We start from the raw sequence: 17,405 nt of genomic DNA, 5'->3' as shown, positions 1-17,405 counted from the left end.
ATGATATCAAGAGGGCTATGGTGCTAGATTGCCAATTTAATAATCCATATTTGAACTCAATCACCCTTAGTAAGAATGATCTCTCTCTCTCTCTGTAAAATAAGTTAAAAAAACAGTATGAGCACATCGGTATGCATCAAAAGGGTTTATTTGTAATTTAAAATATTTATTAAAGAGTTTTTAAAGATTATGTACGATTTTTTTTTTATTCCTTTTGAAAACTAATCACCTTGATTATAGGGTCATTGATTGCTCTTTTACCAAAATAACCCTACTTACATCAAGTTTAAAGGTTAAAGTGGACTTGATCCAAGGTTTGGCCCTATAACATCAACCTGCATGATTACCCATTTGCTCAAATGGATTACCACATCAGAAATCCAACATCACATCAGTCCTCTAAATTTCATTCAAAACTCAGCTAAAACAAATAAAAATAAAAATAGAATCAGAAAACAATTTCTTTTGAACTAGATCCAAATTTTGAAGATTGGACGGCCATCAAACTTCCACATAACTCCCAAACTTAAAAATGAAACTTGGCACTCCAATAATACCCCTTTAAATATGAGAGCTTCTATCCCCGTGTTTGGGGCGGTTCAAGTGACAATTTTTGTCTTAATTGGGTAAGAAGTTTTGGAATGGGCTGATTTTTGGTGAGGATGATCTTCTTGGTAACCCCATCAAAGGTAGTTTACTTACAAAAGGGTCCCGTTCGGCACCCTAAGTTTTACCACACACTTAACAAACGCGTTTTGTCTTACATGGGTTAGAAGTTTCGGAATGAGCTGATTTTTGGTGAGGATGATCTCTATGGTGAGGAGATCATCCTCACCAAAAATCAGTTCATTCCAAAACTTCTAACCCCATCAAAATTGATTTACAAAAAATGGACGGTCCACGATTTTTCAACGTGTAAACATGGGGTTAAACATTTCGGAATGGGCTGATTTTTGGGGAGGATGATCTTCTAATCATAGAGATCATCCTCACCAAAAATCAGCTCATTCCAAAACTTCTAACCCATGTAGGACAAAAAACGTTTGTTAAAGTGTGTGGTAAAACTTAGGGTGCTGAACATTTCCCCTTACAAAAAAATGATAACCGTTGTCATGGATATTGTCACAATTGTTGTCCCATATACCGTCCCCCCATCAAAGATGATTTACTTACAAAACAGTTAGTGTTGGTTTTAAGAATTTAAATATTTTGGCGTTTCATGTTTGTAATAATAAGATGTCATTAATGAGTTTAATAATTCACATTTCAAAGGTTTTTCCTAGACCTTTGATAGACCCTGCCCGTATTTCTTGACTTAATTTGAAAAAAAAAAAAAAAATCTTAAAACCACTTCAATTCATACGTAAATCACGAAAGGATTAGCACACATCTTGAGATGGTGTTAGTAAAAGTTGGTGTGACAATAATAGCTCTTTTATTTTTATATATAAAAAAAGCTTGAAGATGATGGATTTTGAGGAAAAATCAAGGGATTTTTGGCTGGATCCTTTAAATCTCACTTTGCCCATCTTCATTATTGACTTTTGGAAGATTTAGACATAACCTCCACTTTTTGATGAATATTTGAGATACCTTTCCTTTCCAAACTAGGGCTTAAAACAGGTCGGATATAGTCTGGATACGATTATGTCCATATTCATATTTGAATTTTTTATTCGGATTCATATCGGGATCCAAATCCAACTCGGATCCTAATAGTTAAAACCATATCTGACTTTCATCAAATCGATATCCGGATCTGATACGATCAAATTAATTGATTTGAGTCGGTCGGATTGGATTATAACAAATCATTTAAGTTTATTTCAAATAAAATTGTTAAAATATAGTCAAATGGTGACTTGAACCGAAGACCTTTCCATTTTGAAGAGAGATCTTAACCACTACACCCAACTATTATTGATTGATGGATGATAACTTCAAAACTATAAAAATATAACTGGCAAAGTAATATATTATTTGAATCTTGGCGGATATAGGAATGAATTTGTATCTAACCCGGATCTGACTTGGATCAAGGGACATCAACCCATATCTGAATCATATTTTTATTCGAATATATTTGATGATTCCAAACCCGTTAAATTCGGATTTGGTGGACTCAAATTTCAGATAAAATCCAACCCATTTTAAGCCCTATTTTTTTTTTTTATCAAACACAATCTTAGATCATGGTTTAAAAAACATGGCTGGTTCTCCATTTTCTTCTCCTTTGTCATATATAGATTTGGAAAAACTGGAATATCTCATTCAAGATAATATGATGTCTCTCTGAGTCATTTTGATATTGTTCATGAATGAGATGAGAAACCGAAATTTAAATCCATGATTAAGTAGGTATAAAAGAAAGTTTTTATTTGGGTAAAAGTACCACTTGTCTAATTTCTCTTTTAAAAGAAGTTTGTATTCATTTGATAGAGATGGACAATTCTTTTATAATAATTTTGTTTTTATATTTACTTTTGTAGAGCTTATTCATTTGATAGAGAAGAACAATCCTTTTATAACAATTTTGTTTTTTTATATTAGTTTTGTATATGGGCTTTTCCAAAAGGCATCAAGAGATAAGCTTTTAAATCTAGCTACAACAAAACATACATTTTAAGTAAATGAAAAGCACAAGTAAATGTCTCATGCACTATTACAATCGCTAGTAGATCACTTGTCGTCACAGATTACATCTGATATTGAACAGAGACGTTTTGGCTGCTCCATCTCCTCCTTCTACCATTAAACAACGACCATTTTAAAGGAAAAAAATAGAGACGTTTTTGGGTGCTTCATCTCCTCCTTCAACCATCAAACAACAACCATTTCAAAGGAAAAAACAAAAACGTTTTCTTGGCTGTCTTTTACCACATTTTTAGACGTTTTCTTTGCTTTTTTTTTTTTTTTAAATCTCTAAAACAGCAAATAAAAAAAAATAGCAACTCTCTATTTTCTTCTCCATTAAAAACCAGCAACTCAAAAAAAAAAAATGTTTCTTTTGCTGTCCTTCACCATGTTTTAGACGTTTTCTTTGCTGTTTTTAACTCTATATAAAAAAAAAAGACCTTCGTTTTAGATCGGCTTTGTCACCTTCAATAGCCACCTTTGGACTCTCTTGAACTCGATGTTCACGCCCAAGTCATCGCAACATTTTATTCAGTAATTTTTTTTAAAAGAATCCTAGACAGTTAAACATCAAGCCATATTCATCACGATTTTGAACCAATAAGTGGTCATAAGCTATTTCTAGGTTCTTTTTTGAAGGAATTCAAGCATCTGAAATTATTCGGCGAAGGTAACTTCTTTTTTTTTTATACTCTTTTTTATTGTTTCTTGATTGCGTATGCATTTAAATTAATTCGTCGATTTTTGGGGTATGCGTGGTACTGATGACAATCTTTACAATTCTAAAATATTAGTGGATCGATTCACCCATTTTTTTGTTGATAAATTGATTGGTTAACTTGTTAATATTAAGTTGGTGGATCGGTTCAGTAGGTGTTGATATTTATTGGGTTGATTCGTCGATTTTTAATGTTATTGGGCCAACTCATTAATGTTGATATTAATCTACTCATAATTTTTTGGTGTACACGAAAAATAAAAATAAAAATCGATTTTCTCAATAAAAATCAACGAGTCAACTCACTGATTTTTGTGTCCATTGAAAATTCCAAATCGAAATTTACTATGAAATTAGACATGTGAGTCAACTCACTGATTTTGGACGCACGTGTGGCAATTTTAAAAAATTGAATTTCATTAATTAAAATTGTTGAGTAGACTTACTGATTTTGCGTACATTGAAAATTTTAAAACAAAATTTTCTATGAAATTAGGCATGTGAGTCAATTTACTGATTTTAATACACGTGGCAATTTAAAAAATCAAGATTTGATTAATAATTTGTAGGTTAACTCACTGATTTTAATACATGTGGCCATTCAAAAAATCAAGATTTTATTGATTAATAATTTGTGAGTTAACTCACTGATTTTAGTACACGTAACAATTCAAAAATCAAATTTCTTTGGTTAAAAATGTGTGAGTCAACTCATTGATTTTAATGCACGTGACAATTCATAGAATCAAGATTTCTTTGATAACAAATGTGTGGGTCAACTCACTAATTTAGTACACGTGGTGATTCAAAAATCAAATTTTCTTTGATAAAATGTCTTCAATGAGCCAATTCATTAATTTTGTTTATATGACATTAAAAATTGATTTCACATTCTTCTAAATGTGACTGAATCGATTTACTAAATTTTTGGTGTCACGTAGACCCTATTAAATCATGGGATTCTATTATATGATATTCAAGAAATCATATAATTATTTTAACCGTAGGATTTGTTTAGTAAATTCGATGTGATTTGATGATGATTGGACCTTAGTTTGACCTTTAGTCTTTGAATGTTGACCGTAAGATATTTTTGGATCGTAATAGAGATTGATCATCTTGATCAGGCGGGTTTAGTGCCTAACACTTTTTGAAACCCGTAATTTGACCCCTTACCCATTATTCGTGGACCAAATCGATCCATTTTGGAGTTATCTATGATTCTTAGACCTAAACTAGGTGGCGACTCTTTATTCTTTAAAAATCCTCAATTTGTGTAATTGAACCCCTATTCGCTATTTAGCAAGCGGATAAAGGGGGTCGAGGCGATTTCAGTGTCTCCTCATCATAAATCTTTAATGAGTCAGAATGTAAAACGTTGTAACTTAAACATTGAGCTACTTTGGGTAGAAGGAGTCCTAATTCTAAATAATAATCTACGTAAATTGATGATTTAACAACAGAAGAACAATACACTTGTATACTAATAATGTTACCAACTACATCTATATTGTATTCATAATAGTTAAAAAGTTTAATACATTTAATTTTAATATTTTTTAAATAATTTTTATATTTTGGATCAGAACTTAAAGATAAAATTATTGTGAAAACCCTTGTTTTATATTGAGAATAGATAAATGATGCAAAATGCTAGAGAAAGAGGCACATTTTTAAATAATATTTTTCATATATTTAACAATAGTATTATTAGATTTTTTTTTTATGACCTGGGTGTTTGAACCCCTAGGTCTAACTAGGGGGCAAGGCAACTGGCTTCTAAGAGCACAATATCTCGCCCAAATCCCTTGAGTACATGAAATACCCCACAACCCACACATACATGATATTATTAGAATTATTCAACACAACTTCGATCACAATTTCAAAAATCTTTCAAGATCCTGATGAATCGTTGAATGAGGCTCAAATTAAAGAGGAGATATGCTACTTTCCCCCTTTTCTTGTCCTCCTTAATTATGCATAGATTTGGCAAAATGTAATGTCTCATCTGAGTCTTCTTGATATCGTTTGTGAACGAGATGAGAAACCAAGATTTAAATCCATGATTAAGTAGCTTTAATAGGAAGGTTGTATCTGGGTTTAAAAAAAAAAAAAAAACCTAGATCTTGTATAATCTCCCTTTTACAAGAAGTTTGTATTCATTTGCTAGAGAATCAAAATTCTTTTAGAACAATTTTATTTTTTATACTACTTTTGTAGACGGGATTTTTCATTTTCGTTGGGACCGAAATAAGCATTAAGAGACAAGCTTCTAACTTTAGCTACAAAGAAACATGTGTTTTAAGTAATTGAAAATAACACTTTATTTTTTGAGTCCTGAGGTGGAGGCTAGAAATCCTCCTCCCACACCTCAAACATTGCCACTAGGATTCTCTCCAAAGAAATTAAATTAGCAAGATTCTTTTGGTAGAACGAACCACGTTTCGATAGGATTCTCTAATTTTTACTTAAATTAAAAAGAACCCAAACATTTCAATAGGACTCTCGATTTCTTATTTAAATTAAAAACAACATCCAAATTTTTTTTTTAAAATTTTAAAAAATAAATAATTAACATGTTTCAATAGAACTTTCTAATTTTATATTTGAAAAAAATAAATAAATAAATAAATAACAACATATTCACATGCATTTTAGAGGGGCAATGTTTGTAAACAATAACAATGTCGAGGTGAGTTACAACAGGAAAGAGAGATTAATTGTACGTATGATTGAAAGACATAAATTGGGAAGTGTAGGATTTGTAAATAAAATCAATTTAATTTGACTAGTGATAATCTCACTACCCGACGTGGCAGACTCAATCGACCCCACTGATGTAACATGTGCGAGAATTGTAGATCTGCACTTCTTGGGATACATAACTGCACATCCCCATAAAAAGGCAATTGTATATCCTGAGGAGTGCAGATCTATGGTTCTAACGCAAGTCATGTTAGGGGGAGTCGATTGAGTATGCCGCATGGGTAGTCACATTAATTTAATGCATTTGGAGAGAAATGTTTGAGGTGTGAGGAGGATTTCTAACCTCGGAACAGGGTGCATACTTTTAATGTCTTCTACTTAGAGTCCAAAATTGTTTGCACCCAAGGTCGAGGATCAAAACCCTCCTCCACACCTACACACAAGCCACGTAAGCCATAATCCAAGGATTTAATGACTAAAATTTCATTGGATTGTGGCTTAGGTGGCATGTGTTGAGGTGTGGGAGGAGGGTTTCAATCCTCCAGTTCGGTGCATATGATCTGGACTCTTATTTTTATTACTCCACAACCATAACTACTCTCAGGCCAACAAATATAAATAGGAGAGCATTATGTGAGAAGCTCACAAGAGAAACAAAATGTCTCATGCACTTTTACAATGGCTAGAGCAACTAGAGATGAGACCCATGTTCTTCTTGCTCTCTTTCCTTCTCTTTTCCTTTCTCTTTATTTTCAATAAACGTCCAATCAACATCTACAGCTTCCCACCTTCGCCATGGAAGCTCCCACTTATAGGCAACCTTCACCAACTTGGCTCCTTCCCCCCACCGCAGTCTCCGATCCCTAGCTCAAAAGCATGGTCCACTCATGTTGTTACATGTGGGACGTGTACCAACACTTGTCGTCTCGTCTCCTAGTGAGGCTCGAGAGATCCTGACCAACCATGATCTTGTCTTCTCCAGCAGACCGGTATCGAACGTCTCCAAGCGAATGACTTACAACCACAAGGATATAGCGTATGCACCTTATGGTGAGTATTGGAGGCAGGTCCGAAAGATGTGCGTTGTACAACTTCTAAGTGCGAAAAGCGTTCAATCGTTTAGATTTGTGAGAGAGGAAGAGACAACATTAATGGTAGAGGATATCAAAGCACAATTGGGGTTGGTGGATTTGAGTGAAATGCTTGCTTCACTCACTAATGATATTATTTGTAGGGCTTCTCTTGGGAAGAAATATGGTGGGAGTAGGTTTAAAGATATGATTGCCGAGGTTGGAGTTTTGATGGGTGAATTCGACATTGGGGAGTTGATACCATGGCTTGCTTGGGTGAATAAATTTAATGGCTTCGATGCAAGGGTGGAGAAAAACTTCAAAGAATTTGATGCATTTATTGATGGAGTAGTTGAAGAACATATACAAAGGAGGCAGAGAGCAAGCGGCGAAGGTAAAGGTGAAGATGAAGAAGAAGATTTTGTGGACATTTTGCTTAGAGTTCGAGAGGACTTCTATCAGTTTTCCTTTCACAAGAGATCACATCAAAGGGATAATCTTGGTATGTATTAAGGAGCTCCCTCTCTTAATGGCCTTGTCTTTGGTATTTATATAGTTCAGGTGGGATTGACTTTCTAAGAGCATCTCCAATTGTAATGCTAAAATTATGCTTAGTAATTCTATTTTTTGAGACTAAAAAGTAAAATAATGTCAAATTTTAAACGATGTGCTCCAATGCATTGTCTAAAAAAAATTGCCATTTGTCTGCTTTGGATGGCAATTTGATAAATAAAAAAAACAAACTATCTCCAAAAGTACTTTTTCATTTGTTTTGATGGAAATTTCGTCAAAAAATAATTTTAAAGGCACCTTTTATAACCTAAAAGTTACTTTAGCAAATTATGAGATATGGTAAAACCAATGCCAAGCATGGCATCGGTATTAGCATATGTTATATTTGAGACACCATTTGAGATTTGTATTGGAGTGCATTTTTGAGAGGTTATTTCAAAATTTGGAATTGCTATCCCAATTTGAGAGACCATTGGAGATGCTCAAACGGTCCTACCAATCTCGTTGGATGTCAAATCAAATCAGAGTTGTCGGGGTGCATACCCCTCATTTTGGTGAATATTTGAGTTGCCCCTATATTTTTAAACTGATGACATGCCCCCTTAACCATGGTCTTTCCTAATAGACAAATAAAAAATGACCTAAAAAACCCCATCTTCAACCTTTGGTAAAATACACTTGATTTTTCTTCCCTAAACCAGTCATTTTCGCTTATGTTTTCAAGCCTCAAGATTAAGATATGATTTTTGGAGAAATAAAAGACGACAAATTTTTTGGAAAGAAATAAGAGTTTTCTATAAGGATTTAAGGCAAGGGTGAAAACACTACATTGAAGACGAGTTGATTAGATTATAAATAATTTATTATAGAGGTTGATGAGCTTTACGATGTCTGATTTTGAGAAGAAAATCTTAGGATCTTGGTTACATTTGTCTTTAAGAGAAGACAAAGGTTAAGTGGAGCACGCCTTCATCAGTTTGAAAACATAAGGGGTATTTCAAATATTTCCTAATAATATATGCATATAATATGTGAGTAATTGTTAGATCCATGATAATGACACATGTTTTATTAATAATTCTCAATACATTAAAAGAACAAAAATAGCATTTTATCGTCGCCCATGGATGTTGACAATCTTACTGAACCACATAAATTTTGTATCTTGTTCTTTCTTTATTTTTGATGTATTTTTATTTTATTATTATTGTTGTTTCTTGCACACGATTTTTTACGTGTAAATTAAAGACGATACACACTATTCTATTATTTTCCATGCAGGACTTGTTTGTCGCTGGAACTGAACAACATTTATAACCCTACTATGGGCAATGGCTGAGCTCTTAAGGCACCCAGAAGTGATGAAGGAAGTAGAAAAGGAAATAAGAGAAATTACTAAAGGAAAATCAAAGGTCACAGAAGATGACATAGAGAAAATGGACTACTTGAAAGCAGTGATCAAAGAGACACTTCGATTGCATCCTTCCCTTCCATTATCTCTCCCCCATGAATCGATAGAAAATACAAAAATACAAAGTTACGATATTCTTGCCAAGACAACACTTATCATCAATGTGTGGGCAATTGGAAGAGATCCAATGTCGTGGGAGGATCCTGAGGAATTTAAGCCAGAGCGATTCATGACTATTGTGGATAATTCAATCAATTTTAGAGGAAAACATTTTCAATTGATCCCATTTGGGGGAGGGAGGAGAGGGTGCCCTGGAGCTCACTTTGCAATATCTGCAGTTGAGCTTGCACTTGCTAATCTTCTAAATGAATTTGATTGGGCCTTACCAGATGGAATGAATGGGAATGATTTAGACATGTGTGAAGGTGTTGGGCTTACAGCTCCCAAGAAATCTAGTCTTGTTCTTACTGTCATGCTTCGTGCGGTATAATTAGCACGAAGAATATATCTTATTAGATGTAGAAGACGTTATTATATGTCTCTAAAATAAATCCCAACTATTGGATGTCACATTTAAGTAGTCGGGATAGTGTGTGAACGTATGAGTTAATTTCCATGAGTCTAGGGATATCACTTGTTATGATAAGCAATTATGTACATTGCACTTCATTGATGGTATTTGTGTGATTTTATATGAACTCATTATATCCAATGTAATCAAAATCTAGTTATAATAAATCTATTTCTCTATAATCGTTTTTGCCACTATGAAAGACTTTGCATTTGAAAATTTTAAAGTTGGGATTGATTCCAACGGTTGGCACTTTTTTAGATTAAACGAAATTGTTCTTATTATTTTGTACTCAAGACCTTTTATCCAAAGTTGCCTTCAAAACTATTGACTCATGTCTTTTGAATTTAAAAGGGTGTTTGAGGCAAATTTTGATCAATTATTTATAAGAATTGATTGATCACATTTTGTACACAACTCAATCAAATAGACTAATTGAAAAAAACAGTTATTTGTTGTGAGATGTCCAGTATTCTTATTGGACTTAGACTTCAAGAGGCAAGGCAATATCAAAAGCTACCTTTCTTGATGTGGAATGGGCTCCTAGAGCGAGAGGGAAAGGTCCCAGGTTAGGTTACTTGATTGGTCCCACACGGGGGTTCAGGGGACAGTGCCCCAGAGGAGATATATATATATATATATAGGGAAATGTTCAGCACCCTAAGTTTTACCACACATTTTAACAAACGTTTTTTGTCCTACATGGGTTAGAAGTTTTGGAATGAGCTGATTTTTGGTGAGGATGATCTCTATGATTAGAAGATCATCCTCCCCAAAAATCAGCCCACTCCGAAATGTTTAGCCCCATGTTTACACGTTGAAAAATCGTGGACCGTCCATTTTTTGTAAATCAATTTTGATGGGGTTAGAAGTTTTGGAATGAGCTGATTTTTGGTGAGGATGATCTACTCACCATAGAGATCATCCTCACCAAAAATCAGCTCATTCCGAAACTTCTAACCCATGTAAGACAAAACGCGTTTGTTAAAGTGTGTGGTAAAACTAAGGGTGGCGAACGGGACCCATATACATAATATTTTCAAGTAGGATTTTATTATTGTTTTTGATTTACGAGGTTCCTTGCGGCCATGGAAGAAGAGCCTATATTTTTTATCGTTGACAGTGTATTTTTTCTCTCCTCTGTGAACGTAGGCAATTTATTGAATCACATAAATCTTATGTGTTCATTTTGCTTTTTCATCTTTACTATTGTTACGCTTCTGCATAACATTAATATTATTCTCCCTACAATGGTTTCAATTTATTAAAGTGTTTCGATATTTTGGTGTTGAGAGGAGTGTAAATAGATTTGAGAAATCAATCACAAAATCAATTTAAACTTGATCCAGTGTATGCTGGAGCTGACTTTATTGATAGTCCGTACATGATCACAATTTTTGTGCTAGGGGAGAATATTATTTGATCGATATTTTGAATTTTCTACTTTCTTTCTTTTGCTTTTTAATTTACTTGAATGAATTATGCTATAGATCACCGTTGAGAAAAAATATTTAGCCCAAAGCTGTGATAGTTTCAAGACCGAGGTCATATGTCATCAGTTTGAAAATACATGTTTTTTTTTTTGCTAGTAGGTTATATTTTCTTATTTGTTCCAGCTATCCACACTATTTAAAGTTGTATAATGTTTTGGTTTTGTCGATGTACATGATTTGAACTTTTAACATTGTGGATTGTAGAATCAATGATGTTGTTGTAAGAAATTTAAGTCTTTAAGAATAGTTTCAGAATATTTGTGTGAGATTGGGGCCTATTGGGATCCACTTTTAAAGCAACTCCAACCAGTCTCTATACCCTTATATTTAGAGATAGAGATCTCTCAACCAAGATCCAATCGGTCTCTTTATTTTTGACACACCCTCTAAATCACTGTTCACATCTCTAGAATTGGAAACAAAGCAAAAAAATAAATAGAGATGGTCTCTATTTTGCTATTCATCTTGTACAAATACCAATTGTGTCCCCATCATTTTACATAAATGCCATTCTTACTTTTCTTTTTCAATAAAAATATGTTTTAAATATAATTTTTGTCCCTTATTTATTTTCAATTCTTATTATTTAATTTTTTTTATTTTTTTAATAAATATTTATAAAAATATGTTAAACTCATATTTAATCAATTTTTCGACCAAATTCGACAAAAAATTGTAATAAAAAATAAGTTTGATCATGATTATTCATTTTTTTTTTTTAAATTAATTTAAATGTATATATTTTTATTTTTCTCCTAAACATAAGATGATCAGATCAAATATGATTTCTCATACTATTGGTGGATTTTTATATTTTATTTAAATTGGGGTGTAACAAGTAAAGTTGGGTTGCCAATAACATTTTTTACTTTCTTTTTAAATATTTGATAGCAAGTAAAATTGGGTTGTCTATATATGTATATTTTTTAATATTTAACTTGGAGTGTAACAAAGTTGGGTTGCCAATTGCAATTTTTAATTTTTATTTAGTATTTAACTTGAGGTGTAACAAGTAAAACAAATTTATATATTTAACTTGGGGTGTTATAAGTAAAGTTGGGTTGCCAATAATAGGTTTATTGTTTTTTAATTAGGTGAATAGTGAATTAGAGACACGAATAGTGATTTAGAGGTTGGGAACTGTTAGAGTTCGTTTAGGTTTGGAGGAGAGAATCATATCTAAAATGTGAGAAATATCCTATCACATCAATCTATTAGTTTTGTACCTTATTCTCTACTACTGGTTCTTAAGATTTATTTTCTTGTTTGATCTTGGAATCTCTTAGTTAATAGAAAATTAAAGTCTCAAAAAGCTTAAGTAAATATCTATTGAATAAAACAAGATGATTGTACTTGTCCTCCACCTTTGTCTCAATCTTTATAATCTGTAAATAGTAGTTGAGATTTAATCTCACTATGAATCTTGAGGATAATTTTTAATTTTATTGTCTTTTATCTTCTCCTCTTTTCCAATGATATCTTTCTAACTTTATTGCCTTTCATCATCTTCAAGCCTCCATTCTAAGAAATGAAATTTACCAAAAATTACACTTATTTTTGTTTATTACCAGGCCATTGTTGGGTTATGGTATATTCTCAATACATTATAATATTTTGTGTGTATGAAAAAATTACCATCAAAAGTAAAGTTAGATTTCTTACTTGATAGAGACTTTTATTTATTTATTAATAAGCTGGGATTGAAGGGACCCCTCCCTAAGATAAATCAACGAGAATAAATATAACATAAATCCTCAATCAAGATTCTTGTTAACTCTTGAGGAATGCAAGATACATCCTCAGTTACAACAAAGTCCACTTTGAAGGAATCCAACTTTGCTAAAAAGTCCATCGCTATATTAGATTCCCTCCAAAAGAAATATTCAAAACTACATGTTGTGAAGGAGGAAGCCAACATTTAAATCTCCTCGACTAGTTCAAAGTATTTCCATGAGCTCTCAATCTCTCTTTTTTTAAAAATGCATTTGATTGAATAAAGAGATTCTGGGACAAAAGAATCTGATCATATCCCTTATAATGAGACTTATCTAGGTTAGGAGAGAGAATAGAGAGGACAAAGCTTGCTTTACAAGCTTCCCTTATCATCTTCTTTTATCTTCTTTTTCTTCTACATCATCCATGCAAGTGAGTATAACCAGACATTGTCATCATCTTCTTCTTCTTTCATTTTCTCCATCAGTGTGATCGGAGTTCAGAGCATCGTCTTCTTTCTTCCTTCTTTTTTCCCATCTACCTTACTTTTATTGTTGTACAATGATGTATTAATGAGCTACTAAACAAGGGATTATAATTATATGTCTCTAAAATAATCCCAACTACTGGATGTTGCATTTAAATAGTCGTGATTGTGCGTGAACGTATGACTTAATTTACATATCCTTACTTGTTATAATAAGCATTATATATATATATATATATATATATATATATATATAATATATATATATATATATATATATATGCATTGCACTTCCTTGATGGTATTTGTCTGAGTTTATATGAACTCATTATGTCCAATGTAATCAAAATCTAGTTATAATAAATCTAATTTTCTATGATCAATTTTGCCTCTCTATAAGTTTTTAAAATACTGCATTTGAAAATTTTAATGTTGGGATTGATTCCAACAGTTGGCACTTTTTCAGACTAAAAGAAATTATTATTATTATTTTGTACTCAAGACCTTTTACCAAAAGTTGCCTTGAAAACTATTGACTCATGACTTTCGAATTTAAAAGGGTAAATTTTTGACCATTAATTTATTTATAGGAATTGATTTATCACTTTTTGTACAGACTCAATCAAACAGTCCAATTGAAAAAAAATTCATTATTATTCTCCCTAAAATTGTTTCAATTTATTAAAGTGTTTTCGATATTTTGGTGTTGAGAGGAACGTAAATAGTTTTGACAAATCAATCACAAGATCAATTCAAACTCGATCCATTGAAGGCTGGAACCGACTTTATTGATAATCCATAGTTGATCACAATTTTTATGCTAGGAGCGATTACTTGATCATTATTTTGAATTTTCTATTTTCTTTCTCTTGCTTTTTAATTTACTCGATTGAATTATGCCATGGATCATCATTAAGAAAAATATTACAGCCCAAAGCTATGATAGTTTTAGGACCGATTTCAAGGGTATCTCATCTGTTTTTTTTTGGCTACTAGGTTATATTTTCTTATTTGTTTCAATATCTAGCAACCCGCACTGTTTAAGGTTGTATAATGTGTTGGTTTGTGAACGTACATGATTCGAACTTTGAACATTGTGGAATCAATGACTATTGTTAGAAATTTTAGTCTTTTAACAATAGTTTTAGAATACTTGTGGGATGATTGGGGCCTATTGGGATCCATTTTTAGATGAGTTAGAGGTCCTATCACATCAATCTATTAGTTTAGTATCTTATTCTTTACAGTTGGATCTTAAAATTTATATTTTTGTTTGATTCAAGTCTTTAACAATAGTTTGGGAATTTTTGTGTGATGATTGGGATCTATTGGGATACACTTTTAAATGGGTAAGAAGTCTTGTCACATCAATCTATTAGTTTTGTACCTTATTATCTATAGTTGGATCTTAAGATTCCCATTTGAATTAGGAATATCTTAGTAAATAGAAAATCAAAATCTCAAAAAGTTTAATTAATTATCTAAGAATAAAATAAGATGATTGTACTTGTCCCCTCCCTTTGTCTCAATCTTTATATTTTATTATTAGTGGTTGAGATTTAATTTCACCTTGAATCTCGAGGATAACTTTTAATTTTATTGCCTTTTCTCTTCTTCCCTTCTTCAAGAAATACGTTCCTACTTTATTGCATTTCATCCTCTTCTACCCTCCATTCTAAGAAGGGAAATTTGCAAAAAAAATTACCTTATTTTTTTTTATCAGACCATTATTGATTTATGATGTATTTCCAAAATATTATAGTATTTTCCGTGTGAGACAAAATTGCCCTCAAAAGTGAAGTTAGATTTTTGGCTTGATAGAAACTTTTCACAAGTGTAAGTAAGAGAGAGAAGATAGTGGATACAAGCTTATTTTATAAGCTTCACTCATCATCATCTTCTTTTATTTTCATATTCTTCTTCTATGTTCTTCTTTTTTTGTTCGTGCGAGTAAGTACAGACCGAATATTATCGTCATCTTCTTCTTTCTCCTCTACTTCATTCGTATTAACGAGTTGTTACGTAAGGGATTAAGGTGAAGAGTTTTTAATTTTTTTTCAACCATCGAAGGAAGTGAATGTGATTTTGGTATTGTTACCTTTGTGCAATTGGTTATTTTCGTCTACATTTTAAATGAAAGATAATCAGTGTCAATTTCATTGAAAACTTAAAGTTGTATTGAACGTATTTGATATTTTTTATGTTTCTATGGTTTTAAAACGATACATGCGAGATGCATTTAAAGCTTTGGTTAGTTGAAAATTCATGGATAAAACATCGACAAAAAACACACAAGGTTTTGGATGACATGAACGAATTGTTGACAGACATAATTTCATTGATAAAGATATGTAGACATAATTTCAGTGATAAATTGACATAATAGTTATCACAGTTGACATATGTTAGGTCTATTGTCGACAATTTTAACAGATTGTTATATAAGATAAATAGACGACTAAGCATACAATATGTAATGAAAAAGTTTAATATATAATTGACAAAACATGGAATATATGTTGATAAACCTTGAGTAAAACATTCACAAAACTATTATAAATGGTTTAGATTGTAATGATGCATTTCTTTTCTTTTTTTTCATTTTCAGGTTGGACTCAGACATGTAATCAGGATGCATCTATAAAAATGGTAATAAGAAGATAATTTTTTGTTTCTATTTCAGTTTATTTTGATGATTTTTTGAAGATTCTTGAAGAAATCAACTAAATTTTCATAGAAAGAATAAGTATAATCTTCAAAAATTATGTTTTTGGTTATCCATATGATATCGATAGAGAGCATGACTTCATTGTTATAATGAATCGGAAGAACCCTGACATTCTCATCATCATATGGACAAAATATTAACAAAATTGTCAAATATGATTGATAAATTTTGAAAAAATTAGTTAAACTGATCCAAAAGAGAAGGCATTTTGGTGCAAATGCAAATTAGTTTGAATTTTGAAGTGTTTGGACTACAATCTTAAAACTTGTTAGCATATCTATGGATAACTCGTTGAAAAAACTTCATACAATGTTGACAATTGGTGAAAATAACGCTGACAAACTTGATATAAAGGATTGATAGATCTTTGAGTAGTAAACCAAATTAATCCAAATGGATAAGAAATTCTACTGGAGATAAAAATTTGTACAAGTTGCAAATGTTTGGAAAACAACCTTAAAACTTGTTACCACATTTGTAGATAACGTCAATGAAAACTTCATACAAAATTGACAAGTCATGAAGACAGTGCCGAGACATTTGACATAAATGGTTGATGAATCTTTGAATAGTCAGCCAAATTGATTTAAATGGAAAAATCATTTTCTTGGAGATGAAATTTTGTTCAATATACAAATATGCGTGAATCATAATCTTAAAAACTCATTAGCACCTTTGTGGATAGCTTGTCAATGAAAGCTTAATGTAAGATTGACAAATCGTGAACACAGTGTTAACAAATATAGCATACACGTTTTAAAATTCTTTGAGAAGTCAGTCAAATTGATCCAAAGCAAAAGACATTTTAGTGAAAGTAAAAGAATTTCACAATCTACCTTGTCCAATTCTTGGACCCTATTTTATTTGATATGATGGATGATAGTGTAAGAAAATTTATTTAAACTTGTGGACCACAATCTTAGTATTTGTAGCTATCAATAGCCTAAAGAACAAGTACTAGGTTGTCTAGTTTTTGGACTTTATTTTACTATAAGATAATATTGTAAAAATATTTATTGAAATCTTCATTATAAAACAAATCTTGATTAATTTTTTTATTTTTCTCCTTCTTTCTACATGGGTCCATCAACTTAATGACTAAAAAGGTAAGCATTCGTTTAACATTTTAGATCTCCATTATAGCTTCATTTAAAAGTCAAATCGTTATTAAAAAAATCTTTTTTTTTTTTTTTTTTTTTGGTCTTTGTTGTGAATGAATCATTCCACTTGATAAGCTAAATAAATACTATTTCAATTCAAATCTCCATCACATGGTGGACAAAATGTTGACAAATCATGCAAAATTTATAGAGAAACTTTGAATAAATTGTCAACGTAACTTTCATAAATGATTGATA

At 31.7% G+C, this 17,405-nt stretch overlaps 1 pseudogene across 1 annotated transcript; it reads left to right on the top strand.

Moving 5' to 3' along the window:
• Positions 1-6,027: 6,027 nt before the first annotated feature.
• LOC147405553 (cytochrome P450 736A117-like) lies at positions 6,028-9,820 on the top strand (annotated as a pseudogene). Its single transcript, XR_015175989.1, has 2 exons — positions 6,028-7,633; positions 8,926-9,820. The product of XR_015175989.1 is annotated as a cytochrome P450 736A117-like (transcript).
• Positions 9,821-17,405: the final 7,585 nt, after the last annotated feature.

Source organism: Akebia trifoliata, chromosome 3 (genome assembly GCF_017979445.1).
Source record: "Akebia trifoliata isolate Shusen 1 chromosome 3, ASM1797944v1, whole genome shotgun sequence".
Taxonomy (NCBI): domain Eukaryota; kingdom Viridiplantae; phylum Streptophyta; class Magnoliopsida; order Ranunculales; family Lardizabalaceae; genus Akebia; species Akebia trifoliata.
The sequence above is the reverse complement of the archived record's forward strand: the minus strand, read 5'-3'. Positions and strand labels throughout refer to the sequence as shown.